The sequence below is a fragment of the Podarcis raffonei genome, chromosome 15, assembly GCF_027172205.1.
Source record: "Podarcis raffonei isolate rPodRaf1 chromosome 15, rPodRaf1.pri, whole genome shotgun sequence".
Lineage (NCBI taxonomy): Eukaryota > Metazoa > Chordata > Lepidosauria > Squamata > Lacertidae > Podarcis > Podarcis raffonei.
In genome coordinates this window covers 43,330,745-43,340,378 of record NC_070616.1, presented here as the reverse complement: position 1 = coordinate 43,340,378, position 9,634 = coordinate 43,330,745, and the positions used below count along the sequence as shown (strand labels likewise).

Genomic DNA, 9,634 nt, shown 5'->3' with positions numbered 1-9,634 from the left:
AAGTGTATGTAACCCGAGGTACCACTGTATTTTAATGTTTGAAATGGTTTTGTTTTATATGTATAAAATTTTTCAAAAACTTAATAAAAAATTATATGCATATAATGTAATATAATATAATATAAATCTCTCGCCCTCCATAAAAACACACCTGGAGGCCATCAGGGATGTAAAAGCAGGCTGGGCTCTAAGCAAAGCCATAGCTGGGCGCTTTTCCTCCCCCTCCTCGCCAGGCGCCTCGGCCCCCTTCCTGGCCAGCAGCGCGGCCGCCTCCGCTGCGCGTGGGAAGGTGGGCTTCTTCCAGCCCCGGAATGTGGCGCTTTCCTGACAGGCCTCCCGTGCTCCACGCGTGTCTGTGGGAATCCCCTGGCATGGGCGTGGCCAAACTTTTAGGGGGGGCCGAGTTATCTGTGACGCAGTTGGTTAGTTAGCACTTGGCTGAGGGGCCCCGCTGCGCGTGGACGCGGCACGCGAGAAAGGAGCGCCGCCGCCTCGGGGCCTTTCCGCCTTCGCGCGCCTCTCTCGGCCGCGCCGCCCGCTCGGCTCCCCCGGCGCCTGGCTCGCTCCCTCCAGCCGCGCCGGCCCGTCGCGCCTCCTCCGCCGTCGCCGTCCGCGGGAGAAGCGGCGCCTGCGGCTCCTGCTCCGCAAACCAGCGCGGGATCCGCCGCCGAGATATCTGCGGGAGGTAGGACCGGGCTGCGCTCTTCATCTGCGCCAGGAAGCTCGTGTGAATGAGCGGCGGTTGCGGGTCGGGGCGGGCGGGCGGGCGGGCGGCGCGCCTCTGGACCTCCGCGCCCGGCGGCCCCTCCGCCTGACTGCCCGTCTGCCGAGGGCGAAGGGGGCGCAGAAGGACGCCGCCTCCGGCCAGAGCCGCGCCGCCCTCGCTCGCCCTCTCGCTCCCGGGCGCGTCTGAAGGGGGAATCCACGGGTTGCCTGGAGGTTGCGAAGACTTCCCGACTTCCAGAAGGGCTCCCAAGTGGAGGAAGGAGGCTGGGATTTTAATATGCCGTCAATTAAGTGGATTCCTGGACGCCCCCCCCCCAATGCTTTTGGGGTAGAGTTGTGATGATTTGGTTGCTGGAAAAATAACGCTTATAGAGGACGTAGGAAGAAGTGAAGTGGCCCTGACAGGATTGAAAATAAATTAACGAGGCGCTTGCTTAGTCCTCCCGGAGAGGCTGGCGCACTGCAGCTCCCATGATTCCACAGCGCGGACCAGGCTGCCCGCGAGGGATGGTTGTCCGAAGGGCCACGTTCACCCCCATTTCGCCTGCTGTCCATTTTCTGCTCGCAAGTCTAACTAAATTAGGAAAACAGGAGGGGGGCACAGCAGGGTGTTGGAAAACCTAGCATGGAAGCATACATATCCTGAAAGCTGTATGGCAAGTGGAAGGTGTTTTATTTTACAGGCAGATGAGCTTTGAAGAAAATTGTACTTTGTAGGTGCAGCAAATGGAACTGGACCTCAGGGCTGTTTTCTAGCTACCAAAGTGGATTAGGGTTTGGAAACAAACTAGAAATAAATATTTCAATGGAACATTAAAACATATATATCTGTGGGGGAAATTGTGGGTCTGTGCTTGGCAGAACTTGCGTATATGATTGAGTATATTGGAACCAGCCAGACCTATGCTTAGATCTGATTATTTATTTATTTATTTATCAGGGCATTTATTTCCTGCCCTTCTAGTGTAAATATACCAAGCAGAGTGGCTGACAACATATCAAAATTGCAAATGCATTAAAATAGTAGAAAACTCTACAGCAGCTAAAAAATCCTAAAGACGTTGGGCTGGATTCAGCTAACCTGGTGCCCTAGTAGAAGGCAGTGATCCTCCTGCTACCCCCAAATCTGCTCTGGAGTGTTGGGAGAACCCGCAGAAGAGTTCGCAGGGGGGGAGAGGGAAAATTGTTCCACCTGATAAGCAGAAATACTTGTGCTGATGGAATGGCTGTATTAATGTGATGTTGAGTCCCACCCATTGTTCCAGGGGTTATGTTAAGGCCTGGAAATTGCATATAGCCAAATCCTTGGAGCCGCCCTGTGGCTGGCAGGTGGGTGGGGTGGGTGCGGGGAGAGGGCATCTCCAGCACTCCCACAGCCGTGCCCACAGCGGGTCTTGCCCAGCACGCAAGGCTGGAGCGTCAAAGCCCTTTGTGTACTGGGTAACCACGAGTGGCCCTGGCATGTGAAGAGCTTTTCTACGCTTCGCCTTGCTTGGGACTTGAGTTGCACAGTTTCAACCAGCCATCCTTCAGCTGTGTACAGTTGAAATTGCCCAAGTCACATGCGTGTAAAATGAGAGTTTACTGTAATAGAGGAGGAGCCGGCAGGAGCATTAATGGCTACCTAGAGTAGTACAGGCAGTGGATTGTCAAGCGACAGCAAAGAGAAGAGCAGAGGCCTTGCAGGCCTGTTACACCTCTAAGAAGAACAGCCACTGCAAACCCCCAGCCTATATCATCTCAGTGAATGCACAAATCAGAATCCTCTCTGGCCTCCTTTGTCAAAGCGCCCACACTAGGTGCTCCTCAGTCTGTTCTTGAAATGCTCCAAGGAATGAGATTCACCTTCATTCCCAATTAACCATTTATTTCACTGGGACTTAAAATATTTATTCAGTTGCCCTTTTCCTTTTATTTAAATGCATCATTGCTTGTTTTGTGCCTTCTGCACTTTATGAGGAGTAATGCATACTTTCATTTTTTGCTGACGTCTGTCCATGTTCTCCCGTGTGGGGTTTTCCTCTTCCTGGGCTGCTTATAATAATCTCCTTCAACTTTTCCTTTCTCCAGTGGGCTTTCTGGTGCTCTTTATCTTTCTAACCCTCCTCAGAATTCTTTCCAGTTTGTCAACTTAGCAAAGGCACTTCTGTTTGCTCAGAGGGTCATGGGGTGGTCTGAAACTGGAGCAATTTTCATGGTTGCTCTGCAGCAAATTGGCTTTTGATCTAAGGTCAGGAGACTCGTAGATTTTGTTTGAAAAACTCCTGAGATGCACCCCCCTTTCTGCTTCCCGCCTCAGTGTTTCTGCTAAAGAATAGGCATAGGGCCACCAATGCCACAAGCTTGCAAGGGGCTAAATTTTAAGTAAGGGCGGCTATTCTTTTTGTCAGGAGCCCTGCAGGGCCAGGAGTCCCCAACCATCATATGAGGAGACCATCCTTCAAGGAGGGGGTCTGTTTCCTTCTGGGGGGCATGAGCAGAGGCCAAAATGGGCAGCACGGTCCGTGTCTTTTCCTCCTTTGCACAGGAGGCTAGTTTCTGCAAATGCTCACACAGCCCTGACCAACTTCTGCCAGGGCAAAAGAAGCATCCTCAGAATTTCCAGAGCACATTCCAGCTATGCAGAAGCACAGCAGGGGAGTGGGCAGCAGCAGGAGGTGCACCTGCCGAGAGTCTGTTTCGGCTTTCTACCAAACCATGTAAAGCCTTCTCCTGCACTTAATAATTATAATAATAATTTATTATTTCTACCCTGCCCATCTGGCTGGGTTCCCCCGGCCACTCTAGGTGGCTTTCAACAGAACATTAAAAACAGAATAAAACTTCAAACATTAAAAACTTCCCTAAACAGAGCTGCCTTTAGATGTCTTCTAAAAGTTGGATAGTTCCTTATTTCCTTGATACCTCACAATTCGCAGAACCCTTAGCAAACTACACTTTCCAGGTTTCTCTTTTGGGGGTTGTGGTGCTTTAAATGTATGATATATACACAACCATGTTTTACTAATAATTTAGACGCGGCCCTGTTTGGAAACATGCTGTTTGCAGTTTCCCTCCTCACCAGTTCTGTGCTATTTTTCTAGGAAAAGAGGTGCCAGAACTCACCATGAACGCCTTCCTTGTCCCTGAGAGGTGCTGGAACTGAGTTCCTGCGAGTTCTGGCTGAAAAGGAGCCCTGCCAGTAATGATCAGTTTGTGAACATGATGTGAACTGATACCCCAGCAGGTCAGGTGGTGAGGGCTGGTAGGGGGTTTGCAGACAGACAGGCAAGCAAAAAGCAAATGGCAGTTTTCAGTCCTTTGTTTAGTCCATTATTAGATTAGGTGTATTCCGGGAAGGGCCTATGGCTCCGCTGCAGAGCTTGGGCTCTTTTCTCTGAGAAGAAGCAAGACTTTCCCTTTCCTCCCAAGAAACATTGTGTATTATTTGTAAAGATAACATTTACCATGCTGCTGCAAGGAGCTGTCTTTAGAGCAGGCCAGTCTTGGCCCGTTCTCCTTGACCTCAGCCACATGCACACAAGAAGTCTCCCAAAGGGAGGGTGTTCTGTTCCCACCAGGCACCTGCTTTGTGAAGCACATCCTCCCTTGATGCCAGCTAGCCAGGAAAGGACTCTCTGCAGCAGCCTGGAGAGCTGCTCTCTGTCTGCGTAGATAGTGCGAGCCATGGGGGAACCGACTTGCTGTAAAGCAGATTTGTATTCTTTGCTCATTGCCTAATCATCTGGAGGCATCTGGCTTTAGGTGTTTGTGGAGACCAGATACATGAGTGCTCTTAATGTACAGTATTTGGTTTTTGAGCAGGCTGCTCAGGTGCAAAAGGGGAAGGGGCTCTAATAGCTGTGCAGAAGAGGGGATTTCAGCAGGTGTCACGTGACAAGCTGAACAGGGTAAAATTCCCTCTTCTGCATAAATAGTATTAAGAAAGGAGTGTTGCTCCGTGGCAGAACACCAGCTTTGCATGCAGGTCGTCACAGGTTTGATCCCCAGCATATGCAGGTGGTGCTAGGAGAGACCCCTGCTTAAGACCCTGTAGTAGCTGCTGCCATTCAGTGTGGCAAATATTAAGCTAGGTGGACCAATGGTCTGACTCAGAAGAAGGCAGCTTCCTGTGTTGCCATTAAAGGCGTAGGAGCCCAGTCTTCTTGGGTATTTGAGCGCCCTATCTCTCAGTCTGTTGTCCGAGGTAGAGAGATATTTTGCAGAGGAAACATCCAGTCTGAAGCCAAAGAGGGCAGTTGCTAACACTGCTCAAGGATAAACGTTAGCCGTGCAATCTGGGGGTGGGGTGGGGAACATTTGGGTGGGGAATGGAAATGTTTACATGGAAAGCAGAAAGGAACAACAGAATTGGCTGCAACAAGTAATGAAATCCAGACCGCCCCCACCCTGCAAGAAAGGGCCATGCCAGCATCTCCCCAGAGGGAGCCAGAAACTTCGCAAAAGAAAGATAAGTAGGTTGGGGTGAGTAATGCTGTGGCTGGAGGCATGTTTATTGGCACCTGGTACTTGGGGGGACACCCCCCTTCGTAGCGGTTTGGAGAGGGGGAGTGAGGCTTGGTTCTCAGGATGGTGGGACGTGGCACACTTGCAGGCACTGGGGGTGGGAATGGATTTGGCACCTAGGAATACACGGCGCAGCCGGCCAAAGCCTGTCTAAGTAGGAGAGCCACATTGCAAAAATCTTCATGCAGCTCAGAATGGAAAAGACAGCCGTGCTGTGGCTGCTCCCCTCCTCCCAGACCCACTTTCCAGCAGCGGCTCCTGCTGCTCTTTCTGAGAGTGTTTGGGCTCTCTGTCCAGGCTGCGTGTCTCTGAATCCTGCTTGCTGGGAATACTAGCGAGGAGAGGGCTCTTGCTCTCAGGCCCGGCTTGTGGCTTCCAACGCGCGTCTGGTTGGCGACTAGGAGAATGGGATGCTGGATCAGACACAGCTTTGGTTTGTTCTATCAGGGCTCTGCTTATAAGGACAGAGGGCAGGTCTCTGGTCAAGGACATCTGGTGCAAGGTCTGCCTCTGACAGTGGCCCAGTGGGTAACTTGGGGCAAATCACTATATTTGCATAAGTCCCCACATACATACAGATTTATTCCATTTGTTTCATAGGTTAGGTGAAGTGGAATAAAAATTATAAAGCATGTTGACATGTCAGAGTGCCAAATAATGCAGCAAAAACACTTTAAAGACTGGCAAGTGTATTATGGCATAAGCTTTTGCAGACTACCCCACTGGAAATAATGAGCTGGAAGCATTGTTTTTCAATATTTTGGGTCACCTGATGATTGACCACTCACGTATAGGGATGGGGGAGCTCTGGGTCCAGCTTGCTAGCCAGATCCTATTCCGGACCTCACCCCTGAGTTGGGAGAATCACCAGGATAACAGGAAAGACCCTTGGAGAGCCATCATATTTCAGGGAATATTAGGTTAGAAGGATTAAAAGTCTAACCTGCTAGTATAATACTGTTACCTTATTCCACCTTCAGAAGTAACCAAGCAGAGTAGCATTGCTCAGTTGGAAGAGTTCCCCACTTCTCTTCCATTTTTCAGTTAATCATGCATCCCATGTGTGTGGGCAAGCAAGCAGCCTTCTAAAAATTTGTTGCCATGATATTTGAGGTCTTGTTTACAAGGGGAGAGCTGGGCCAAGAAAACAAACCATAGCATGTTCGCTCCTAGCAGTTTTGCCCGTCCACAATACTTACTTGAGATTATAATATAGAGCAACCTTCAAGGCTGGGCATTGGTAACTAGGAATGGGGTAACCTGTCAATTTTGCTTTCTCTTGTTTTCTCATTTTTCCAGTCCTAAGCTCAGTTCCTCACATTTCTACATTACTTTAAAAAACAAAACAAAAACAGCTCTCAAATTTTTTTAATCAGTGTTTAGGTTCTGCTAATATGCACATGCTTCTATGCAGTTTTGCCTGATATACATTTTTTTGCAAACTGTTTGCCTTTATAATGCATTTATGTTACTTTTGCTGACATGTGCATTTCTATGCAGTGTTTACTTGGGTGTCCACGTTGCTTGGCTGGAGAACTGCATTGCAAAATTTAGAGAAGTGCAAGTGTCAAAGGATAGCTGTATTTTGGTTTGTGTAATGTTTGAAGAAGTGCAATTTAGGTCTTAGCGAGATACATCTGGCAAGGCAAAAGACCACGAATAAAAATGAAAATATTGGTGGACAAAAAAGAAAGAGGGGGATTCTCTCTACCGGATCTAAGTTTATATTATGAAGCGGCGTGTTTATTGTGGCTGAAGGATTGGATAAGATTGGAAAATAGGGACATCTTGGACTTGGAAGGTTTCGATAACAGGTATGGGTGGAACTCGTACCTGTGGTACGAAAAGGTGAAAGTTCATAGAGGCTTTCTAAATCATATTTTTAGGGGACCACTATTCCAAGTATGGGAAAGAAATAAAAATATATTGGAAAGAAAGACACCTTGGTGGATTTCAACAATAGAGGTGTTAACTATAAAAAAAATAAACATGGAAGGGAAGAATGCCACCTATGAAGAACTAACTTGGAAGACAGATCAAGGGATTAAACTTAGACCATATGAAGAGATCAAAAATTTATTTACAGGGTGGTTGCAATACCACCAAGTAAATGATCTGCTAAAAGAAGACAAAAAGAAAGTAGGATTTGAAGATAAAAAATCTAAATTTAATGTAGAAGTTATAGAAGGTAAGAACAAAACACTGTCAAGGATGTATGATATTTTGCTGGAGTGGTATACAAAAGATGAGGAGGTGAAGGAGGCTATGACTAAGTGGGCGATAGATATTGGATATAACATCGACTTTGAGAGGTTGGAACTATGGAACAAGAATATGAGATTTACGGCATGCATGGCACTAAAGGAAAACCTGTGGAAAATGATCTACAGGTGGTATCACACACCAGTGAAATTAGCGAAGATTTATAAGTTGAAGGATAAAAGATGCTGGAAATGTAGAGAGGTAGAAGGTGACCTCTACCATATGTGGTGGTCGTGTTGCAAAGTGAGAGGCTTTTGGGAATTGGTTTATAATGAACTTTAAAAAATCTTGAAATATACATTTCCCAAAAAGCCAGAAGCTTTTTTGTTAGGAATGGTTGGTAAAGAAATTAAAAAAGAAGACAAGATCTTGTTTCTATATGCTACGACAGCTGCAAGAATTATGTTAGCACAAAATTGGAAATTAGAAGTAATACCCAACATAAGTGATTGGCAGGTTAAAATGATAAATTATGCTGAGCTTGATAGAATATCAGGAAGATTAGGGGACCAAGACAAACAGAAATTTCATGATAATTGAAAGAAATATTTAATGTATATGGAATCTAAATCTCAGGTGACACTGGCGGGGTTGAAATAACTCTAACAGCGGGAAAGGCCTATGTAAAAGAGTTAAAAAGTACGCGACTATATAATTTATTCGATACTTACCAAAGGAGTGGAGGGAAGTCCAAGGCTCAGTTGAGACTAACTCAGTTATGTATTTTATTTATGATTTGTGAAGTGGATATAATTTGTATAAGGTATGTGGTGGATTTTTTGTTTATGTTTTTCCTGGATATATGTGCAAATATGAATAAAAATTTATAAAAGAAAAAAAAGAAGAAGTGCAATTTAGGTAGGTATGCATTAAAATGTGAACCGAATTGAATTGCTCCCCTAATTGAATTGTAACCCAGCCCCAGCCCCCTTATGCCTTTGTATGCATGAGTAAGCGAAGGGCAGCATCACGACTTGGGTGGACAGGGAAGTTGCCCAAATAGGAAATTGTATCTTAATAGCATCTTTAAGCAGGAGTGGTTGCTTAACAACAATAGCTAATAGTATATTTAAGGAACACAGCTCTTAGCCCCCTCACTTTCACTGCTGCCGCCCATATAATTTCTTGTTTGTCACCCTGTGGACATCTCCCTCCCATCTGTAGTCAGCTGAAAAAGCAAGAGGAACAAAGATCAGCTGGTAGCACGAGGCTCTTTTCTCTCTCCTCAGCAGAAACATCGACTTCCCCTCCCACCCGTACACTTCTGCCCTGGAAAAAATAGGGACTGGCAGCAAAATGGAGCGGCAGTGAAGTACAGTGCATGAGCTGATCTGGGTGGGAGGGAGATAATACTCTGAGGCTGCCCATCCATATTTGTTTGACAGCAGCCTAGGACCTTGTAGCAGGCAGGAGAGGAACAGCATCAGGTTTGGCATTGCAGGTTTTGCCACCCTGTTTGTTAGTCCTCCCCAGCCACCCACTAGATTTCTCAAAAGAGGCACTCCAAGGTTCAGTCTTCAGATTGTTGAATTGCTGGCAGAATCCAGATGGGGAGCAACATGCAGATGCTGCAGCCACCCACCTGGTTTTATACAATTGCTCAGCCAGTTTAAATTGGTAATGCAGCTGTTGCACTCACCTGTGCTGGAAAGTGGGTTCAAGTGCTGCCTGGAGAGGCCTGAAGAGAGGCTGGGGCTGCAATCCTATACCCACTTATTTAGGAGTAAGTTCTACTGAACTCAGTGGAACTTACTTTTGAGTAGATGTAAGATTGTGGTGTAGTCCCTACTAGGACACTCTTCATTTCCTTCATGTTGTTAATCATCATCATCATCTTCATTCATTCATTCATTCATTCATTCGTTTGTTTGTTTGCCGCCCATCTGACTGGGTTCCCCCAGCCACTCTGGGCACTTCCCAACAAAAAAATAGTGAAAACACAATGCAACATGACACACCAAAAGCTTCCCTCCACAGGGCTGCTTTTAGATGTCTTCTAAAAGTTGTAGAGTTCTTTATCTCTTTAACATCTGGTGGGAGGGTGTTCCACAGGGCAGGCGCCACTACTGAGAAGGCCCTCTGCCTGGCTCCCTGTAACTTTGCTTCTCGCAGGGAGAGAACCACCAGAAGGCCCTTGGAG

At 46.9% G+C, this 9,634-nt stretch overlaps 1 protein-coding gene across 1 annotated transcript in view; it reads left to right on the top strand.

Annotated features, from left to right (window-relative positions):
- Positions 1–614: 614 nt before the first annotated feature.
- SORBS3 (sorbin and SH3 domain containing 3) overlaps positions 615–9,634 on the top strand; it is a 65,798-nt gene continuing 56,778 nt past the window's right edge. The window contains exon 1 of the mRNA XM_053367017.1: positions 615–685. The gene's annotated coding sequence lies outside the window, so the exon portion shown is untranslated. The remainder of the gene's footprint in view (positions 686–9,634) is intronic.